Genomic DNA, 23,696 nt, shown 5'->3' on the forward strand with positions numbered 1-23,696 from the left:
TAGTATTATTATTTATAAACTTACTAATAATGTTAATGACTCAAATCTCATCAATTATATACAATTTTTAATTTCAATCAAAATAAATTTATTATAATTTTAAATAATATAAAAATATTAATAAAAATCCGTACATACCACAGATTATAAATCTCATCTAATAATTAGAAAATAATCTATACAATATTATAATAAACGAAATATTAAAAGTTTGGTAGTCGGTCAGTATATACCTGCTGAAATTACTTATTTACCCTTTATTATTATTCATCTAATTGGTCCGTTGATCGATCAGTTAATTCCAATTAGATATAATTGATATTAGAGTCAATTTCCTCCACCAATTTAAATTCTATTTCATATCCAACTCTATATCATTATTAATTTATATTAAAGTCAACTTCTTCTACCAATTTTAAATATAATTCATATTTAGTTTTATATTATTCTTATTGATATTTCAGACTAAAATAAATTTAAGCAAAATAAATATAATTAGTTGAATTTAGTTGATATAATGTGCACCGGGTTAAGAAAAAATAATAAATAATACCAATCCGTGTAAAAAATTATACTTTGAACTAGGATAAACAAAATAATATATATTAATCATCCAAAAATAATTAAACATATAATTCAACAAACTAAAATAAAATCACATGTATTAATTATTCGGGCTAAAACAAAATTATTTTATTGATCCGGACATAAAAAATTGAAATTAAACTAAATTTAATTAGTTGAATTTGGTCATAGTAATGGGCCTCGACTTAAAATAAAATTAAGTAAATCACTAATATGGGATAAATCAAATTAATATTAGATTAAGCATAATTATTATCCTATTGATATTAACTAAAAAATAACTTTTAACAAAAAATAATTATTATTGTTTATAAAACTCACATAAAATGATCAATATAACTATATCATTCAATCAGTACTATTTTTTTTTCTAATAGCTATTATAATTTATCGATTAAGTAATAACATCTCTAAAATAATATATTTTTTGAAGTTGCAACATACTAGAAGCATTATATTTTTATTCTCAAAAAACTATAAAATCGTATAATAATATTTTTAAAAAACTATAAACATATACATGTATTAATATAATTATCACGAAGTCATATCAATTAAAAATGTAGAAATAAAAAAATTAATGAACAAATTTTAAAAGTTCAATTCAAGATATTTTTGTTTAAAAAATTATATAATATTAAAAAAGATTTGTGCATCCGTGCATCGCACGAGTTTTAAGTTAGTATATTTAAAATTGATTTTATAAGAACCTACGATAGTTTAATTATAATATTACCAGATTAGACTTAAGTCAATACATAAAACTTAAACCAAAGGAGTGCTACCACTGCAAGAAAAACGTCAATAGACATCGGTTATACACTGATATGAAAAATACAAAAAACTGATATTTTTGTAGGTGTAGTAAAATGTCACTGTTTTTCACATCAGTCAGGAACCGATGTTTTAGATTAGATTTTATATCGTTTCTCGATTAATAACTGATGTCTAATATCTTAAAATTCTATAAATATCTATCACATTTCTTTTCAATTTGGCACAATGTGATTTTCTGATCAGTTTAAACATATGAATCACAAGCTTAGTAGAGTTATATACATCGGTTTTATTGTAACATCAATTTAATTAAAAAGCGATGTCTATAGCGGTGTATAACAACGTTTCTAGTTTTGGAACTAATCTACTTGACCCTATGTAACATCAGTTTCTGAATGATGTATAAACCTACTTAGTCACATGCAATGTAGACATCGCATTTCACATCAATTATTAGCTGATGTGCTAACTTCTTATTACATCAATTTATTTTTCAATTCCGATGTATGATACTAATATAAACAACAGTTCTATTTCTAAAATCGATGTCTTAACCCAGTTTTAACATCAGTTTTATTAAAACTTTGTGATGTGTAAAATTTCAGTAAAGCTAGCCCAAAACTTTACCAAAATCCCAAATTTTCAAAATTTAGCCATATCAAACAAAGATTTACCAAAGACAATCACCACATGCAAACCAAAACTACTGATAAAGATATATACCATAAATCTTATATCTCCTTTATTACAACACCGTACCAAATTTCACAAGCTAGTTAGCTAGATAAAAAACTGCCCAACTACTTATATATACCAAAGTTCATAGTATGAATCAACTCCATTCATCCACATTCACCATAAAACTGCCAACTAGTCAAAACCCAACAAAACAATACATCTGGGCCCTAATATCATGTTCACATTACACATGACAAAATATATAGTAGAACAAAAAAGGTCTACAACTGCTAGTCGACGATTACACAAATTCCTAAATATGATCAAGAGTCTCAAAGCGGACGACATCAAGCTCCTATGTTGTGTAGCTCTTCCGAGACTTGGGACTCCACTGTGAATATTGCAAAAATTATAAACAAAACCACTGATTTAACGAAAGCGGTATGAAGTTAGACAATCATTAAATTGCACAAATTTAGGAAAGTACACACCTTTCTTATGAATTTATGTTCCTTGTCTTCAATTATCGCTTTCATGTAACGCATTTTAACATACCTACATTCATGCCCACCTGTTTGTTTAGGGCATCCCTATTTTATTTATAATGGTTAATTATAAATGTGTAACCAAATTAAAGTAAATAATAAAGTATCCTGAAGAAAATACAGAAAAATAAAAATTATTCTACTAGACCCAACATTATTAAATTATCATGCTATAATGCATAAGAAAAACAACATTTTATTGTACCTTAATATCACTTCATATTTTTTTTCTTTCAAATCTGCATCCACTTTTGGCCAAGACGGGATATCGATCGACACCATAGTCCTAGCTAGCATGACTATATAGGATTGCAAGGTATGTCGAGTATCTCCAACAGGAACACCAACATGATTGTACTAGACTTTAAACTTCTCGCCTTGCGCTTTCCTCATCATAACTTTGTGCATAGCACAAACACCTCGCGCTGCTCCGGTTCTCTCTTTTTTGTAGATTCTGTAATGGTAACTGTGCCCTGATGAAGATCTGAGTCTGCTGGTGGGGGATTTGCAGCTTGTGTAGAGTTTCTAGAGTTTTCAGCGTCACATTTTGATGCTTTCGCCTCCACCTGCATCTCATGTTCATTGTTTCTGCTTTCGGGGGGGGGGGGTAATCTGCAGCTTCCGCAGCTTCTGCTTTGGTTTTTTCTGCCTCTTCGCCACCATTTTTTTATGCAAATTGCATATACATATATCAATAAGAGCAAGTACAAATGTCGCAATAAAGAGTGTGAACAACATTTAAATGTGAACAATAATAAGAGTAAATTTGTAAGAACGACATTAATCCTAAAAATATGAAGATGTGAACAATAATAAGACTAAATTTGTAACATGAATGTAAACTGTTGTATGAGTACATAAATATTATTGTGCAAGACATGCCTGTACTATAACAAGACTAAGTCATATTGATAACCCTAAGATTTAGTTGTATAATAGTCTAAATCTGTATTTTGTATTGTATTACTTGAGTCTGTAAAAATGTTAAAGATCAGACTGGAGTATTTTTCTGTAAACAGTCTCAAGCCTAAGAATAAACTCTGGAAGAAGTTCAACAAGATCATGCCTCAGAGAAAAGATGAAGAAGCTTGGAGTTGAATAAATATGTTTTAGAAAATTTGTTCTAAGTCAAGATATCTACAAGTCACAGATCAAGTCATATAAAGAAGTCATTCGAGAACTCCAGAATGACTTATCGAGAAGTCCAAAATGGCTTATAGAGAAGTCTCAGAGATATCGACAAGTCAAGTCTGCATATAGAGAATTAAGAGATATCGACAAGGCAAATGAAGATATGAAGATTGGAGATATCGACAAGTCAATTTCTCATTAGAGATCTCAAAGATATCAACAAGTCAAAATGTATAAAGAGATCTCAGATATATCGACAAGTCATTTTTACATGCAAAGACTTGGAGGCCTCGACAAGCCAAGTTCACTTATAGAGAACTCAGAGATCTCGACAAGTCAAAGACACTTATAGAGAACTCAGAGTCCTCGACAAGCCAAATTCACTTATAGAGAATTCAGAGACCTCGACAAGTCAAGACACTTATAAAGAAGTAAGAGATATCGATAAGCCATTATACTTATCGAGATGTCAGTTCTCTATACAATAAATTGGAGATCTCGATATGAACCTCAAGTATAGAATACAGACAAGTTAAATATTCAAGATTATCAATCAATAAATGATCTAATGACTTAGATTGAAAAGTATACAAAAGCAGCTTGAAGAGTGAAAGATCAAAGGCCAAGATTAACTGACAAAGGAAAGTCACAAACCTTCACGATTTGCAAAGATTCACTAAGCCAGAAATGGAAAGCTTTAGAGATAACTTAAAGTAGGGTTTAGTACATCTTATTGCATATTGTGTAAACCTGTGTTTACTAATCTATAAAGTAAACACCGGTCCTTTATTTTTAGTGGTAACAAATAGATCTAGATTTTCTTGTAACTTTCTCAAGAAAGAAACCAAGTTCTTTTTTTTTGTTGCTAAATTAAGAAGCTGAGTTTTTTACTTACAAAGAACCCAGGATTGTAGCAAGACATACTTAATTTTAATACAAAGTTAAGTGAGTTTGAAAATACTGTGTTTATTGTGAATGCTTTATTTATTCTGCTAAATACAATATCTCTACAATTTAGACAGCTTTGTTCACCATCCCAAATAGTTGTAAAAAGACTTAAAAATATCCAAAACACATTCACTGTAACACCCCCAGATTCGGGGTCGGGGATCCGGGTCGTCACGGTCTTTCTTTCACAAATATCACTTCACTTAATTAATAATAAATAACCTTATGCTGTGACCCCACACTAACACACACCACAACCCGTTATAGTCTCAGAGATGAAATTTAAATAAGTACAAGTCTTTGAATCCACAATTTAAAAGTTATTACAACCCAAAATGATTACTTGATAAATTTACAGTTAATTGCCATTATCTGCCACAAGTTATAGTTATACATAATTGATTCTCAAAAGTAGATGGTCTGATCTACAATAGATCTACCTCTGCAGCTATAGCAGCTACAACATCAACGGGAAGACGCGGGACGCTTCCCACGCGCTTGCGCTGGGTCTGCTGGAGTCTGGCCATCTTTCCTAACTGTTGTGTGATGAAGAAATAAAGCAAGGGTGAGCAGCAAGCCCACCAAAATAATATGTATAATGATTTACAATATATGAGCCTACTCATAATACTCATGAAAGTCTTGGTCAAAAGAAATGAACCAAGTTTGATATCTTAATGCGATGAAGTCGCAAAATATTCAGTATATATACATATATACTTTTCAAAATATTGGAAGTCCTCTTCCATGCATAATATACACAAAGTCCCAGTGTATAACTGTATAAAAAATATCGTTGCAAGGTGATCTCATATATCTAACCTTGTCTCAACGTTTTTCTGAAAATCTTTGTCATTCATAAGACAATTATTAATTAGATATAAGTTTAAAAGATGAAGTTACAAGATACCCCAAAATACTTATATCTTTACCAAATACTACTTGAACTACCCCCGTTCAAGTTATAATCAGTTTCAAAGGTTCATCACATAGATGAGACTACAAGATAAGACTTGAATAGATTCAATCTTTGAAATATCATTATAAATAATGAAGTTACGAGATACTTCATTAAGTCCTGATATATATATCCATATATATATATATCTCATACATTTCCTGAAAATCTCTGTCATGTAAAGTATGAACACAGTTATAATATCCAATGAATTTTGGAAGGAAAAGAATTTTGGCATAAACCAGATATCTTGCTGATCAGGCAAAGATACCAATAAGTAACCTTTTCTACTAGTAGATGGATGAATCCCCCACCGGTCATCACCCTGGCCTCATAAGGACCTTGTGCTGGACCGCCACCCGGCCTCTTACGCGTTGATGGACTGCCACCCAGCCACTTACACAATAATAGACCGTACCCCGGCCTGTCGCTTATGCCGACTCAATTAGATGGGCTTACTTCCCGAACATTGGGCAAGTAATCAATTCATTTACCAAAACTGCAACCTCGTTGCGAATATAAAATACACCACAGAGCCGGATTCCCCAGGTTTTGAGCGAGTATTTAAATCCCCTTAAAAAGGAAGATCTTAAATATAAAAATGAGTTTTGGGATCCGCTCTAACTTTAAAAATCATTTTGAAGACTCGAAAACACTTTATAGAGTGTTTGGAGTAAAGCTGATTTAATGAAGTAAATCAGTCCCCAGAATATTTAGAAAATGACTGAATATTATTATTTAAATAATATTCCCATAAAGGATAATCTTTATAAAAATAATTGAAGTAGAAGTATTAAAACTTATACTTGAAACGAGTATTAAATAACCAAAGATATACTTATATGAAAGTATTATCTTTATTTGAATAATCGAAAATAAGTTTGATTATTTACACCTTATTCTTTAATAAAATAAAGAACAAATCTCAGCCAATAATCGGAGTCATAGATCCTCAAATGAATATTCAAATAATATTTATTAAATAATATAAACTGAGTCATAAGCCCTCGAATGAATATTCAAATAATATTCAGATAATAAAATAAAAGGAGTCATAAATCCTCGGAGGAATATTCAAGTAATACTCATTAAATAAAATAAAGTGAGTCATACATCCTCAATTGAATATTCAAATAATATTCATTTAATATAAAGGAGTCATACGCCTTCGAATAATATTCGAAATAATATTCAATAATAAAATAAAGTTAAAGTTATCGAATAAACCTTATTCGATTAATAGTTTTGAAAACTATGACCATATATATATAAATATATATATATATATATATCCATATCCATATATACCAAAATCTACTCGGGATCCTCGACTCCCGGTTTTGGAAAATATTTTCACCTTTGGGTCCCTATACTAAGGGTATATGCAAGTTACCGCTATTCTCTAGCATAGGTATTATCAACTGAACCAACAGATATATATTTCAAGAATATGAAACAGGCATGCATATATACCATATCACATGCTACATTATATCGCAAGAATTTGCTAAATAACCAATATGCATTTATCGCAAGATCATGCATATACAAATGTATACATCACAACAACAGTATAACGGATAGAATACTTGCCTGAGCGACTTGGGGTGATAAAAGGCTCGGGACGAGTCTGGTAACCTATAAACAACAAGTAAGTTGGAATTAAACCAAAATCACTTGTAAATCTATACTTTAACTAACTTAGACTCTAACGCTTGTTTTGCGCTTACTGATTTGCTTAAGTCACCCGGGTACCCTCGGCTCCACCATTTTTAATATTTTAACCTTTACGAGTTTTAAAGCGATTCCTTCGCGAGTATCTTACCAACTGCCTAACACACTTACCATAAATGTTTCATACATTAATTAACCCTTTTTGGTCTTTAACCTATGTTTCAAAGTAAGGCGAGGGGAAAAGTTTCATTCGCGAAACGCCGTTACTTGAAACGGTCGTTTCTCCTAAACCGTGCATCGGAATCGAACGAAATACATATCAAAACGAAGCTCGTAACATGAGCTATCTAAACATGGAAGTGGTCATAATCTAGCAGGGGGTTCTCGGGTCCTAATGCTATGCACAAAAACAGTCCAAAGAAAATCGGACGTTACGACGGCTATGTTTACGCGATTTCCAAATTTTTAAACCATTCAAAACCAACCACAAACCAACCTCAAATCCAACATACAACCAACACCCATCCTTATCACATCATAACAATCCCAACCAATTCAATTTAATCATTCATACTTATGCCTAAACTTAACTTTAATCATACTTAAGTTCTTTTAAATCAAAACCACAACAATTACCATTCCATTTCACTACCATTCCAAATCCCAAACTCTAAATGATAACAACAAGCTACAATATCATCCTACTAATCAAAATCATCTTATAATATATAGGAATCTAGGGTTTGGAGATGGTATACCTTCCTTGAAGTGGTGGGAGGAGCTAGGAAGCCTTAAGAAGCTTTGAGAAGTCTTAAGAATGCTTGGATCTTCAAGAAAAACAAGAAAAATTTCAAGTTAAAAACTTGAAAACACTATTCATTGTCTTCTTCTTTGATTAAATGAAGAAGATTGAGAAGGAATTAATGGCTTAAACTCATGATATAGTCCTAACTAAGCATGAAGATGATTAGGGAATTATCTTACCAATTTAGGATGCTTGGATCTTGAGTTTTGAAATTCTTGCCCATTTGAATAGTGAAAAGCTGAGAGCTTCAAGAACAAAGCCTTGGTTGCTTTTTGATTTTGATGAAAATGATTTTACTTGGCTTGGTTGCTTTGCTTTTGTGTTTGATTTAGTCAATTACCTTCTTGCCCTTGAATTTGTGTGGTTACAAAGCTACCACACCTCCTTCCTTCCCATGTCATGCTTATGTCATCCTCATGATGTCATCCTCATGATGTCATCCTCCCTTCCTTGTCCTCTTTCTATTGGTTGGATGACATCATTCCCACTAATCCCTTTGATTAACTTCCTAATCGTTTGCCTAATGACCGCTGATCTGTTATACGGTTCGCTTAACTTTCGTTCTCGTTTATCGTTTGAAGGATCATACCCGGGATCTTATTACTTAGGTTCCCTTAACCTTTCTCAATACATTATATTCCTTTTTATGATCCTCTATTATAATCCTTTAATTTAAATCCTTTTTTATCCTGTTACCTTATACTCAATTCTCTCCGTATCTTGTGGATTTCCGGGAAAAACCAAAGTGTTCGGAATTGGATTCTGACGATCTTTACATACACTTATATACTACATAGAGTACTAATAATATCCCAGAATATCCATAACAGAACCCCTACATAGTGTGGCATGAAAAGTTTTCTCGTTCAGCAAAAACACTATTCATAAGGGTTTCAAAATTTCTAAAAAAATTGGGGTTATTACATTCACCCCCTGTGTTGTATTCAATATCTAACAAGTGGTATCAAAGAAAAATCTGAAAGTAAACAGATCAAGATCTTGGAAGAATGAATACACAAAAGATAAGCAGTATAAAGGTACCAGCCTTTGATAAGACTAACTACACATTATGGAAGGAGAAAATGATGTTATTTCTAAGGATGGCCAATCCCTTGTACATCCAGATTCTGAAGAATGGACCTTTCACTCCTATGGAAAGGATTGAAGAATCTACAGATGGAGACATGGTCATCCCAGCTCATTATGGTCCTAAAGATCCTTCAAAATACACAGAAACTTAGAAAGAAAAAGTTTCCCTTGATAGTGGTCTGCAATTAATTCTGATAGAGTCACTTGACAATGTCATGTATAACAACATTGTCAACTGTGACACAGCTAAACAGATCTGGGAGAAAATAGAAATTTTATGTGAAGGTACAGAGGAAGTTAGATCCAACCAAATGAGAATACTGGTGTCTCAGTATGAGTGTTTAATGGCTAAACCAAAGGAGTGTATAACTGATGTTTTTGACAGATTCAATAAGCTGATAAATGACTTGCAGCTTCATGACAAGTACTATGAAACTGAGGATGTTAACTTAAAATTTTTGTGCACCCTTCCAGACCATCTAGAACAAAAAATTTCAGCTATAAGAGAAGGGAGAGACTTGAGCAGTTTTATTCCATAACAATACAACAAGAATTACAGAAGGGCAGTTGAATGTAATTCTGACTTCTTTTTCAGATTTTAAAACAGTTCTTACTTAATACATATAGCAGTGTTTGATTTGCTAAGGTACGGAATTGAAAGATAATTGAAATCGAAACACTAAGTAATAAAACACAGGCTTTAAAACTTTCTAGTGGATTTGAATGTATCCACCAGATATATATATATATATATATATATATATCAATTTGAGAACTCTGTGTAGCTTAAAATGGCTCACAGCTGCTTTATAAGTAGAACAAACAAACTACAGAGAAATTCTTGATAAGTACAACTTTTTCTATCTCTTTTTAAAATGTGTTTGCTTTGTTAAATGTTCTACTAGCTATACTTGGTTTATATATCACCAAGTTTACATGAAAATAAGACAAGATAATAAAACAAAACATATCTAGTCTAACTCCATACTGCTTCACTACTCTATTCCAGCATCTTTGAATATCTTCACAATTGCATGTAAATGGTAATACTTCTTTATTCTCAGATTCCTGCTTAACAGGCTGCAACGTTCCTTTTGCAAATACCCAACGCATGTGACTGTGTTGTCACTGTCAATAGCTATTTGAATTTGATCATCCGTCGGGTCTATGCTTGTCATCCGCCGAGAAGCTTTGTTGATCATCCATAGGGAGTCTTGTGGATTATCCGTCGGGTGTCTGTTTGTCACTTGACTCCATTTCACTTATACAGAATTACAAGACATCTCATATTTACAATTAATCAACCTATTCTGCATATCAATCTAGTAGTCAACATGACTTACAGAACCCTAAGCAATCTACTTGACTAATACATGTTGTTTGCAGAAATGTACTACAGTTCTTATTATTACATAAGCTACTCACTCGATGGATGTTAATCTGTCATCCGTCGGGATTGTAAAGTTTATCCGTCGGGATTGTAGAGTTTATCCGTCGAGTGCTACAAAATACACAAAGTTAAATCTGCTAAGGTGTTTTGTTTAACTTATCATTAAGTACATAACATATTCCTAACAATCTCCCCCAATTTATGTCTACTGGAATTGTAGCCATAAATTAAGAGAAACTTGATGATAACAAAACACTCTAAAAATGCAGATTGAAAAGTAGTAGATAAAACTGATAAGGGCTTCAATATTTACAAAAAATTGAACAAAGCAAAGTGTACAAAGTGTTGCTCACAATCATTATCAAGGTGTTCCTCTAGTCTGAGCAGATAATTCCATTTCCTTGATTGTCTGGATTTCTTCCCAAGCCTCCTATTATTTTCCTCTATTTGATTCTGGAGTTGTCTGTGGAATTCAAGTTCATCAGCTTCAGATAGATCCAACATTTCTTGCATTTCCAATAGAGTCTCATTACTAGAGATACTCAATTGGTCATCTAGGCTGAAGAATCTTCTAACTCCCTTATCATCCATGAATTCCATTAGCCAATAAGGCCTCAAATGCACTCTCTTTCTTGTGAAGGGAATTGTAAGTTTTTTTGGAAGTGCATCTTTGGCTTTATTACTCCTTAGCTCTTCTATCCTTTTTAGAACCAGTTTCCTTGCAGTTATATTGAACCCAAAGTTCTTCTTGAAGGATGAGAAGACTTTTATCAGAACATATTGGTTTTCTTGAAGAATACTGTGAAGTGGCCATGTGATTTCTTTCCCTCCCTTATACTTGAACACCAGCCTTTCTGGAAGATGTCTGTGAGCATCAATCCCTCTTACTTCTTCCAATTCATCCAAGTAGAGGTTTATTTTAGAAAACTCCTTTATGTCACAGATGTATAAGAGATCTCCGTTGTTGACTTTGGGTTGAGATTTGGTCAGGGATTTGGATCTAAAAGTCACAAGATTTACTTTCTTGATTGCTCTAGACTTTGTTCTCTTTGGCTTGTTGAAGACAGGAAAATTTAGTTCTGGAATTGGCAAACTATCCCAGTCTATTGGCTCATCCTTTGGAATTATAGGCTCACCATGAATATTCCTAGTTGGATCCACCACCTTGAATTCTTCATGTACCACTGGTGGCTTGGATGGTTGAGCTGTGGATGTAGACTGTTTGGGAATGTAATCTTCTATTTCCTCATCACTGAAGTCCAATTTTCTCTTGATTCTTTTCTTGTACCTTGGTTTCTTCATCTGTTGGGGGTTCTTGTTGCATTTTCTGATCTTGAGGTTCAGCAATCACAGATGGTTGTGCAGAAATCTCAATTGTAGTCTTCACAGCTTGAAGTTTGGCCAAGATAGCAGCTTGCTCCTTCTTTTGTTTGAGCTTCTTAGCATCTAAGGCAGCTTGCTTCTTTTCTTGCCTGATTCTTTTCTTCTCTTCCTTTTTAGCTTCTACAAACTGAGGGTGTCCAGCCACCACACAGATTTCCTTACCATTTCTGTAGATCTTGGCAATCCTTCTTTTAAGTGCTGAATCAGCTGGATCTTTGAAAAATATAATTGACCTAGCCAACAGCTTCTTCTCATCTGGCCTAGATGTCTCATACACAATATCCATAGGATTTTTGTCTGAAAACTTTGAGTAGTTTCTTTTAGGCTTCAAGACCAGATTTTCCTTTGGAGACTTTATGCAAGAAGTTTGACCCTTTTCTAGATAGTTCAAACTCATTTCATTCACAAGAATCTGCTTGACTTGAGAGTGATGATTAAAGATTTTGTCTGGTTTCTGAATTGGCCCAAATTTCTGTTGAATTTCTGCATCTATTTTTCTCCATTTTTCTTTTAGTTCCTTCTCAGCTACTACTACATCAATCTTTAACAGTTTGTCATTTGATTCCAGATTTGCTGCTGCCAGATTGATGATGTCAATGCTGTCCATGGCTGATGGCTTAGTGAAATCAATTGTTGTCACAATTACTTTGCTGACTTGAATATTGAGCTGTTTGTCCCCCTCACTTGATGAACCTTTCTCCCCCTTTTTATTAGCATCAAGTTGTTGAGTGGAAGGGAGTTGAGCAGCCACCAACTGTTGAAGCAGAGCAGTCTGAGTTTCCGGATTAGCAAGTATCTTGGCCATTGACTTCTCCACATCAGATAATCTAGAGTCTATGGCCTCAACCTTTCTATTTAGATCAGCTTCCTTCCTTAGTTTCTGAGCTATCTCAGTCATTGTGGTTCCAGGAAGTCTAGCATCCAACCTTCCTATGAAATCCTGTTTTACTTCAGAAACTTCTTGCTTTATTTCATCTACACTTTAATTGTGTTGGAGAGCTTGAATCTTGTGCAGCTGTAGAGATTCAAGATGTGCTGTAAGTAATATCTTTGTGCTGACATTTGTGGATGCTTGAATGGCTGTTTGGGTGTCATGAATGAGATTGAATAATGTGGATTGGAGATGTGAGTATGAACATTCTTTGGTTATCATCCAGAAAGGAATATCCGCATCTCCCCCTATGCTCATGCTATCTTCCTCATCATCCCCACCAGCATCCCAAAAGAGTCTTCAACCAGTTCAAAATCACTGCCAGTATTGGATGGCATAACAGTGATTGCATCATTTGCTCTTTGTAGAGAAACAGTTGTGTGCACTAGATAGCATCTTTTTAGCCTCCTCATTGCCCTGTACAGCTAGAGTTTGATAAGCTGTAACAAGATGAGTAAATGTCTCAACATCTAGAGAGATATAATCTATGACAGCTTGATATTCTTACTGAAATAGTCTCTCCCTTTCTGCATCATTGACATTCATTGACTCACTAGCAATGGTGTCCACCCTTATCACTCCCGTACCTGCTTTTTTCTCATAATCTCTCTTTTGTTGCATCAAGGGCTCCCCTTGGCTTCCCACCCTCACATCCTCACCTTCACCATCTAAGGTGGGACTCCTCTCACTCACTATTTCCAGACCTAAAGAAATGGTCTGCATTGGTTCACTCATTTTCTCTCCTATTTCCTGGGAGCAACCCAGCCTCTCACTCAATTCACTCCCTGCCCTCAGTCCTAAGAGTGATTGCACTACTACTAAGTCATCTGCACTTGTGACAATTGTAGAAATTTGAAGTTGTGCAGAGGCTCCCGATGGATGAGGAATATCCATCGGGATAGTAGTTTGGCTAGCCGACGGATGACTGCTGTTAGGCACATTTGTCGGGATACAATTACTACTCGACGGATGAATAATATCCACCAGGATAGAAGAAATGAATGAGTTTGGAGTGGAGACTATTGTAGACTCTGTGCAGATTGATAAAAATTTGGGCACAGATGTCTCAATAGACTCAGAAAGAATTGGCAAGTGAGCCAACAAATCATCTAAATGATGATGCTCACTTGCTTGGATTTTTGGCTTCTCCAATAGACTTAAAGATGGAGAATTTGGAAGTGATGTATTAATCATGTATACATCCAGTGAGTGTGTGGGTGAATTAGGTGTTTCAGATGCTTCTATTATTAGAGATTTTGGTTGTTACTCTATATTTATTGGAGCCACATCAATCTGACTTTGAGATGGTGCAGTGACTGGGTCTTTAGCTCCAGTTTGCACTGTGTGTGTTCCCTGTGCATCCCCAAGGGTTTTAGATCTTTTCTTTCTAGCATAAGTCTGTGGTGAACTTGTGTCCCTAACCCTCTTGGCCTGTGCTCCTGGTTGGGAGCTTGTTTCAATAGTAACATCCTTTTGGGAGGATGAAACTAGAATTGAGCTAATATCCTTATTAACAACCACAGTTTGTTGGGAAACTGTGGTGGGGCTAGGCTTAGGTACACTAATCTCACCAGCCTTATCCTTAGGGTTTCTTTGATTTTCACCCTGTCCCTCACCTTGCTCACTCTCCTTCACACTCCTCTCTTTGTGTTTAGTAGTTTTTGTAACTGATTTCTTTTAAAAGAAACCAGAGGGGGCTTTCTTAGCTTTGGATTTTGAAATTGTTGTTTTGGTAGCTTGGGTAGGCATCTGTTGGGTCATTGACACAGATGCCATAGCTACACTTGAAGGCAAAGAAATGTGTGAGGTTGAAAGAGTGGAGACAGTGATGCTTACCTCACTTACCTGAGGTCCCCCCATGATTGGAAAGTAAAAGAGGGGCACCTCTTTGTGGTGACTTTCCCTGTTAAGATCAACAATGACTCTCCTTTCTTGAACCCAACAATTCAGTTTGTTGGTTGGGTTCTCAACAACAATGTTCTCAATAAGATGGTTAGTAAGCATCATAAAGAATCTAGCATAATAGACACTTTTACCTCTTTTATTAAGTTCTCCTAACTTATAACCTAACTCAAACATGATCATGTCACTGAAATTAAAGTATTTATCAGTGACTAGCATATAAAGCATGTTAAGCATGGCAATGTTAACAGAATCAAAATTGCTTATTTTACTAGAAAATACCTTGGTAACTACATCACACATAGCTCCACTCTTTTCTAAGACCTAGTCTCCTAATCTCACTTAATTTAGAGGTAGGGAGAGCATAGCCAATAGAGTTTAACATGCTAACTATATCAGTATCTGTGTGTGGAACAGTAGTAGTATTGTCCGGAATTCTAAAGCATACTTTGATAATGTCACTATTAATACAAAACTGCTTACCTTTAAAAGTGAAAGTTATGATCTTGTCAGTAGAGTTGTACACATCAGTTGTCCATATCTCCTCCACAACTTCACAGTAGATTGTGGGTGATTCCAGCATAGCATAATTGAGTTTAAAGCTCTTCACAAAGTCCATCATCTTGTGAAAGTCTCCAGACTGTGGAATCTCCTTGTTCACAAGAGCTACAAAGTTGTTCTTTTCATAGATAAATCCAGATTGAGACATGATTTTGACTAATGGTGCCATTATTAGAGAATGAGAGATTTGCAGAGAGAATTTTTGTTTTGGAGAAGAAAGGAAGTTAGAGCAATTGATTTGAGAATGATAAAAGAGTAGAATAAAAATGAATTCTGCTTTTATACTATCTCAGAAATAATCTGTCAAAAATAATAAAGTGAAATAAAGTAACCAATCAAAATAGCCCAAAATAGTCGTTTAAAAATAAATAAACTGTAAAAATTCTGTCACTTATCCATCGTGTTATACTTATAAACTGTAAGTATACCCAATGGATAATGTTCAGAGATTTAACAGCTAAGATTGAGACAATTCGACGTATGAGAATAAAACAATTATCCGCCGGGTTATAAAATAATCCAGAAAAGTAATTGATTTTTATTAACAAATAATATTCCGATGGATGATCAAACTCGATGGATAATTAGCATCCTTCGGGATGTAAATTTTGACTTAGCCAAAATTTCATCCAAAACAGAAAAATCAAATAAGTTTCTGGCTGCATTAAAACTTGCAAAAATATCTGAAATAATACAAGAATAATTAAGCATACCTAACTCACTTACTAACCTTGAAAAGGTGGATTCATCAAGTGGCTTGGTAAATATATCTGCAAGCTGCTTTTCACTTGGAACAAAATGAAGTTCCACAGTACCATTCATCACATGTTCCCTAATGAAGTGGTACTTGATGTCCATGTGCTTTGTTCTTGAATGCTGTATTGGATTTTCAGTGATGGCAATTGCACTTGTGTTATCACAGAAAATGGGAATTCTATCCACTTGTAGACCATAGTCCAACAATTGGTTTTTCATCCACAAAATCTGTGCACAACAACTACCAGCAGCAATATATTCAGCTTCAGCTGTAGAAGTAGAAACTGAATTTTGCTTTTTACTGAACCAAGACAGAAGCTTGTTCCCTAGAAATTGACAGGTTCCTGTTGTACTTATTCTGTCTATTTTACAACCTGCATAATCTGCATCTGAATAATCAGTTAGATCAAAACCAGAATCTCTAGGGTACCAAATGCCAAGTTATATATATATATCATTTTGAGAACTCTGTGTAGCTTAAAATGGCTCAAAGCTGCTTTACAAGTAGAACAAACAAACTACAAAGAAATTCTTGACTAGTACAACTTTTTCTATCTATCTTTAAAATGTGTTTGCTTTGTTGAATGTTCTACTAGCTACACTTGGTTTATATATCACCAAGTTTAAATGACAATAAGACAAGATAATAAAACAAAACACATCTAGTCTAACTCCATGCTGCTTCACTACTCTATTCCAACATCTTTGAATATCTTCACAATTGCATGGAAATGGTAATGCTTCTTTGTTCTCAAATTCCTGCTTAACAGGCTACCACATTCCTTTTGCAAACACCCAACGTATGTGACTGTGTTTTCACTGTCAAAAACTATTTGAATTTGATCATCCGTCGGGTTTGTGCTTGTCATCCGCCGGGAAGCTTTGTTGATCATCCGTCGGGAGTCTTGTAGATTATCCGTCGGGTGTCTGTTTGTCACTTGACTCCATTTTACTTATACAGAATTACAAGATATCTCATATTTACAATTAATCAACCTATTCTTCATATTAATCTAGTAGTCAACATGACTTACAGAACCCTAAGCAATCTACTTGACTAATACATGTTGTTTGCAGAAATGTGCTACAGTTCTTATTATTACATAAGCTACTCACTCGATGGATGTTAATTTGTCATCCGTCGGGTCTGTAAAGTTTATCCGTCGGGACTATATTAGATCATCCGTCGAGTGCTACAAAATACACAAAGTTAAATCTACTAAGGTGTTTTGTTTAACTTATCATCAATTTCACAACATATTCCTAACAAGTAGAATGACTTTGGAGGTTTAATATGGTATTTTAAAAACCTATGAACTAAAAATACTTCAACTATAATGAATTAGGCCACTTTGCCACATAATGTAGAATTCCAAAGAAAGTGAAAAATGATAAGGCATATTGGAATTAGAGGCTAAGTATGAAGCTCTCTTGAAGAAACAGTTTGGAAAAGCTTACACTGCAGAAGGAAAAAGGTGGGATGATTCTGATAATGATGAAGATGAGGAGTTCTGGAAACTATGCACTCATGGCCTTGGATCAAGGAGAGTCATCCTCATAAAAAACAGAGGTACCAACTCTTACTACTATTGATTTAAATGCTAGTCAATATAAGGAGACTATTGAAAAGATGAGTGTAGAGATGTTTCACATACACACAAGCATGTTGGCAGCTATTGAGGAAGTGAGTAGGCTGTCAAAAGTAAATGAGAAGCTTGAGATTGAGAAACAAATCTGGAACTGCAGCTTGTTGTGCTTGAAACTGTCAAGCAAGAAAATGAGTATCTAAAGAACAAGCTAAAGTGTGCTACTGAGATAGATGCTGTGTTGAGGGAAAATCTAGAGAAGAATGAGGTGAAACTGAAATCATTCAGAAATGAATCTCAGCTAGTTGGTCAGTACCATGAGAAGAACAAGCCATGTGCTAACATAGCTATTGGCTTGGATTATGAGGCATTGAACAACAACAAGGAAGTTGAACGTGACAAGGGAAAAGCAACTGTAAGTGAAGATGTCCCAGCTATGCTGAGAATGGTTGGTTCACCTCTGTTCAAAGCATGTTAAGTAAATTTCAGTGAAGAGGAGATGATCATAAAGCAATAACTTGATGATGAGGATAATGAAAAGAAATGCACAGAAACAACTCCACCTTATTTAACTGAGAAGAAGCCCATGGTGGATCGAACCCCCAATAAGCCAATCAAGGAGGTTAAGACTGAGAATGCAGGAAAGAAGAAGAAAAATAGAAATGGGAAGATTGGGATAAATAAGAGGAATAACTTTGCATTTGTTGCAGATGCCCCTAGGAAACAGTTTCATAAATGTGGCTCTACAAATCATCTAACTCACCTTTACAAAAAGGCTGTTAGTGAGTCAGGATTATGAGCATGCAAATAAAATGAAGCAAAGACTGAGTATCCCTATTCTTTTTGTGATAAGTTTGATTTCATTCCTTGCAACATGAAAGTGATGACAAGTTTCCACAAGCTGAGAGTAGACCTTAAAGAAGTCAACATTGGGTCTGTAGCTAAAAGGGAACATACAAATCAATCAATGAACACCATTCTTTCTGAATCAACTCATTCTAATCCTGTAAATTCTGTTAACAAGAAGAAAGTACCCAACTCTATTTGGGTAGCTAAACACACTTAATCCTCATTGTGTGCAGGGAAAAATGAAGAAAGTCATATGGATCATAGACAATGGATGCTCAAGACATATGACAGGTGATAAGGCCCTGCTATCACAGTTTGAGAAGATGGCTGGCCCATTAGTGACTTTTGGAGACAACAACAAAGGTTTCACAATGGGATATGACAAGTTAGTTTCTGGAAATGTTGTCATTGAAGATGTAGCACTAGTTGCTGGTTTGTAAGTGAATCTCCTAAGTGCCAGTCAATTCACAGATAGAGGATTCAATGTTGCATTTGACAAAGGAGAATGCTTAATCATCAGAAAAAATACTAGTGAAGTTTCTCTGAAAGGAGTAAGAAAGGGAAGCCTGTTTGTTGCAGATTTACACTCGGAAAATAAGGAAGGAATTTGTTGCTTCTACACCAAGGCATCTGTAGAGCAAAGCAATCTATGGCACAAAAAGCTCTCTCACCTGAATTACAAGGCAATCAACACCCTGGTGAAAAAGGATTTATTGAGAGACATGCCAAATCTGGAGTTTGCTCAAAGTGAAGTTTGCGAGGCTTGTCAAAAAGGCAAAATGAAGAAGTCAAGTCACAAGAGTAAAACTGTGAATTCCGTAAGTGCACCTTTACAACTTATTCATATGAACTTATTTGGACCAGTTCAATTTCAAGGAAGAAATATGCACTTGTGATGGTGGATGACTACTCAAGGTACATATGGGTAGAATTTATGCATTCTAAGGATGAGACTCCACACATCATAATTGAACACATCAAGAAGATTGAGAAGCAGGCTGAAGATTAGAATAGTGTGAAGAGATTGAGGAGTGACAATGACACAAAATTCAGAAATGCAACTTTAACTAAATTTTGCAAAGACAAGGGCATTGTTGAAGAATTCTCAGATGCTAGAACACCTTAGAAAAATGGGGTAGTTGAGAGAAAGAATATAGTACTAGTAGAGGCTTCTAGAACAATGCTGCAAGATGCCAAACCGCCAACAAGTTTTTGGGAAGAAGCTGTCAATATTGCATGTTACACTCAAAACATATATCTCATTAACAAGAATCTTTGAAAATCACCGTACTCAATCTTTTCTAAAAGAAAGCCTACTGTGAAGCATCTTCATGTGTTTGGAAGCAAGTGTTATGTTTTAAAAGATAACTTTGAATATATGGGAAAATTTGACTCTATGGTTTTTGAAGCAATTTTTCTGGGATATTCATTGGAGAGAACTTCCTATAAAGTCTATGTGCTTGAACAAAAGAAAATTATGGAAAACACATATGTGACTTTTGATGATGACAAGTGTCTAGACTTGGAATGCCTTGATGAAAATGAAGCCGAGGCCCTTAATTTTGACAATCTCAATATTGATTGTGATTCTGAAGATGAAGGTGAAGTCAACACAAGCAACATAATGGATGAAGAGTCAACTGAAAAAGTGAATCATGAGAATTGAAGCTCATCTCAAACACCTGATTTTGATATCACAAACTCAGGGGGAGAAAGAGGAGAAAGTTCTGCAAGTCATGCCAATGATGAAGAAGATATAGAGAACTCAAGTCAACAAACTCATACTAGGAAATGGGACATGAGTCACACAAGAGAAACAATTATTGGTGATCCAAATGATGGAGTGAGGAATAGAAGTGCAACTACAAATGAATGTCTACATGCATGCTTTCTGTCACAAGTTGAGCCTAAGAAAACTGAGGAAGCCCTACTTGATCCTGATTGGATATCTACTATGCAAGAGGAGCTACATCAGCTTGAAAAAAATAAAGTTTGGAAGTTGGTTCTCGCACCAAAGAACAGAAGTGTAATTAGAACAAAGTGGGTGTTCGAGAATAAAATGGATGAAAATGGGATTGTGACAAGAAACAAAGCTAGGTTGGTTGCAAAAGGCTACTCACAAGAAGAAGGAATTGACAATGATGAAATTTTTGCTTCAGTTGCAAGACTTAAAGCAATAAGAATCTTTCTTGCATTTGATGCACATTTAAACTTTAAGGTGTATTAGATGGATGTAAAGAGTGCATTCATAAATGGTGAGTTGGAAGAAGAAGTTTATGTGCAATAACCACCTGGATTTGAAGATCCTGAATTTCCAGAATTTGTCTACCAACTTCTAAAGGCTCTCTATGGACTAAAGCAAGCACCTAGAGCATGGTATGACACACTGTCAAATTTTTTGATTAAATATGGATTCAATAGAGGAACTACTGATAAGACTCTATTCAACAAGCAACATGGTGGTGATATGATCCTAGTTCAGATCTATGTGGTTGATATCATTGTTGGATCTACTAATGAAAAGCCATGTCAAAGATTCTCCAAACTCAGGCAGAGTGAATATGAAATGAGTATGATGGGAGAGTTAACTCACTTTCTTGGACTTTAAGTTAGTCAAAGAATTGATGGAATCTTCATTAACCAAACCAAGTATGTTAAAGATCTATTGAAAAAGTTTGGTATGGTTGATTGTTCACCTGCATCAACACCTATGTCTATAGCTACAAATTTGGATGAAGATAAGAAAGGAAAAAGTGTAGACATTTCAGGTTATAGAGGAATGATTGGATCTTTGCAATATTTGACTGCTAGTAGACCAGACATTATGTTTGTAACATGTCTGTGTGCAAGATTTCAAGCCAATATAAAAGAATCACATTTGATGGATGTAAAGAGAATTTTCAGATACTTAAAGGGGACTCCAAACTTGGGATTATGGTATCCTAAGGGAACATATTTTGAAGCTGTTGGATACACAGATACATATTTTACTGGATGCAGGGTTGATAGAAAGAGCACTAGTGAAAGCTGTCAATTTTTTAGACAAAGACTTGTATCCAGGTGTAGCAAGAAACAACAATCTATGTCAACTTTCACAGCTGAGGCTGAATACATAGCTATTGGAAGTTGCTGTGTTCAAGTGTTTTGGATTAAAAATCAGTTCATGGATTATGACCTAGTGTTATACAAAATTTCAATTATGTGTGACAATATTAGTGCTATATCTATTGTGGCTAATACAGTTAATCATTCTAGAACAAAGCACATTGATGTAAGGTACCATTTTATTAGAGAACATGCTGCAAATGGTACCATTGAGCTCATTTTTGTTCCAACAGAAAAATAATTGACATTTTTACTAAATATTTGGATGAAGAAACTTTCACTAGACTTGTAGGTGAAATTAATATGCTAAATTCTTCATCCTAAAGGCAAGGAATTAGCTAATGTTTTGCAGCAGATTAATTTCTAATAAACCAAAATTAATTTGAATTAATTAGAAATTAACTGGAATATGAGTTATAAATATTTAAGAAATCTCTGTATATTTATTTTTCAAAATTCAAAATTTAGCTTGGAATTTTCAATTGTAAGAAAACCGTCTAAGTGTTAATTTATATTTTTAATATGTAAAATTAGCACAAAACATAATCAAAAAGAACAAAAGTATATAGAGAACTGAGTTCTCGATAAGTCTAATTGACTTCTCGATAAGTCATTTTGTGACTTCTTGAGTGAGTTCTCAATAAGTCATTTTTCTGACTTCTCAAAGTACTTCTCGACAAGATTTATTATATCTTCTCGATAAGTCATCATAGAGATCTCGATAAGTGATAAATTATAAGAGTTCTCTACAAGTATAAATTTTAGACTTATCAACAACTTAGAACCGAGATAAATTAATTCAATAAATTATTTTGGTAAACTATATTTTATAAAATCATTCTGATTTTATTTGACATCTCGATAAGTCATTTTCTAATTCTCGATAAGAGTCAGGAAAATGATATATCAATATGTATCTATTCTCTCAATATGACTTCTTGATAAGGAAATCCCAAACGTTTATTTTGAGTTCTCGATAAGTTACTATAAATACCCAGACATCTGGACATACACCTCGTTACGCCTTCGAGATCTCTAAGTGACCCAATTTTTCCAAATCCAAACCATTTCTCTCATTTCAAGCTCTTTCTCTCTAATTTTTCTTACCCACTCAAATTCAGACACTTCAAATGGCACCAAACACAGTTACACCTTTCATCCCAAAGGAGGGCACCAACTATCTTGCTTTTACAGATGTAAATCAAGCTTCTGACAGTTTCAAGAGCTTTGTGAAGTTTCTTTCTGAAATATACTTTGTAGGTGCTCTAACAGAAAATCCAGTACTGTATTTGGATATTCTTAGGGATTTCTGGAACACGGCTGTGATAAGGACAATGGTGCATGAGAACCAAGCTATGTCCATGGTGGTTAATTGCTCAATTCAAGGCCAACAGGTGGAGTTTTCTGAAGATGATGTCAATGTGGCTTTGGGCATCCCTACCGACAATTTGGTGTAGGTTCCAACACAAGATGAGCTAGCTGAGTTCATGGACTTCATCAACTACAGTGAAAGAATTAACTTGGCTAGCCTGAGCAAGAAATACATGAGAAGGGAATGGTCTTTCTCTTTGATTCAATTATAAGGGCATTCACCTGTAGGAATACAGGGTATGACAACATTTCAAGTGTTGTTCAGAAATGTAGGACACTTGATAATGGAGGAGCTTAGCACCAGGCTAACAATACCTTTGACATCAAGAGGTAAGGATTTTTTCCTAGGTTTACAATGTCTGCTTTAAATCATAAAGAGCATGACATTCATATTATGACAATCCGGGTCAAATCCCGAGCCTTTTTTTTAAAAACCGGGTCAAGTCCCGATTCTAAGTCCGAAATAAGCCGAAGCTTACTGTCCCAAATATAGCCAACTTAGGTAACTACTAGCCCACCACAGGCCCCTAAAAGATTATGAGTTGTTGGTGTAAGTAGTGGTAGTACTTTGTCTTATAAACTAAAGAGAAGTCCCAAATCTCCTCGATGTGGGACTGGGGTGTTAAAAAATCCCCCACTTAAACTCTTGACGTCCTCGTCAGGCCCGAACAG

This window comes from Apium graveolens, chromosome 9, assembly GCF_009905375.1.
Source record: "Apium graveolens cultivar Ventura chromosome 9, ASM990537v1, whole genome shotgun sequence".
Classification (NCBI taxonomy): Eukaryota; Viridiplantae; Streptophyta; class Magnoliopsida; order Apiales; family Apiaceae; genus Apium; species Apium graveolens.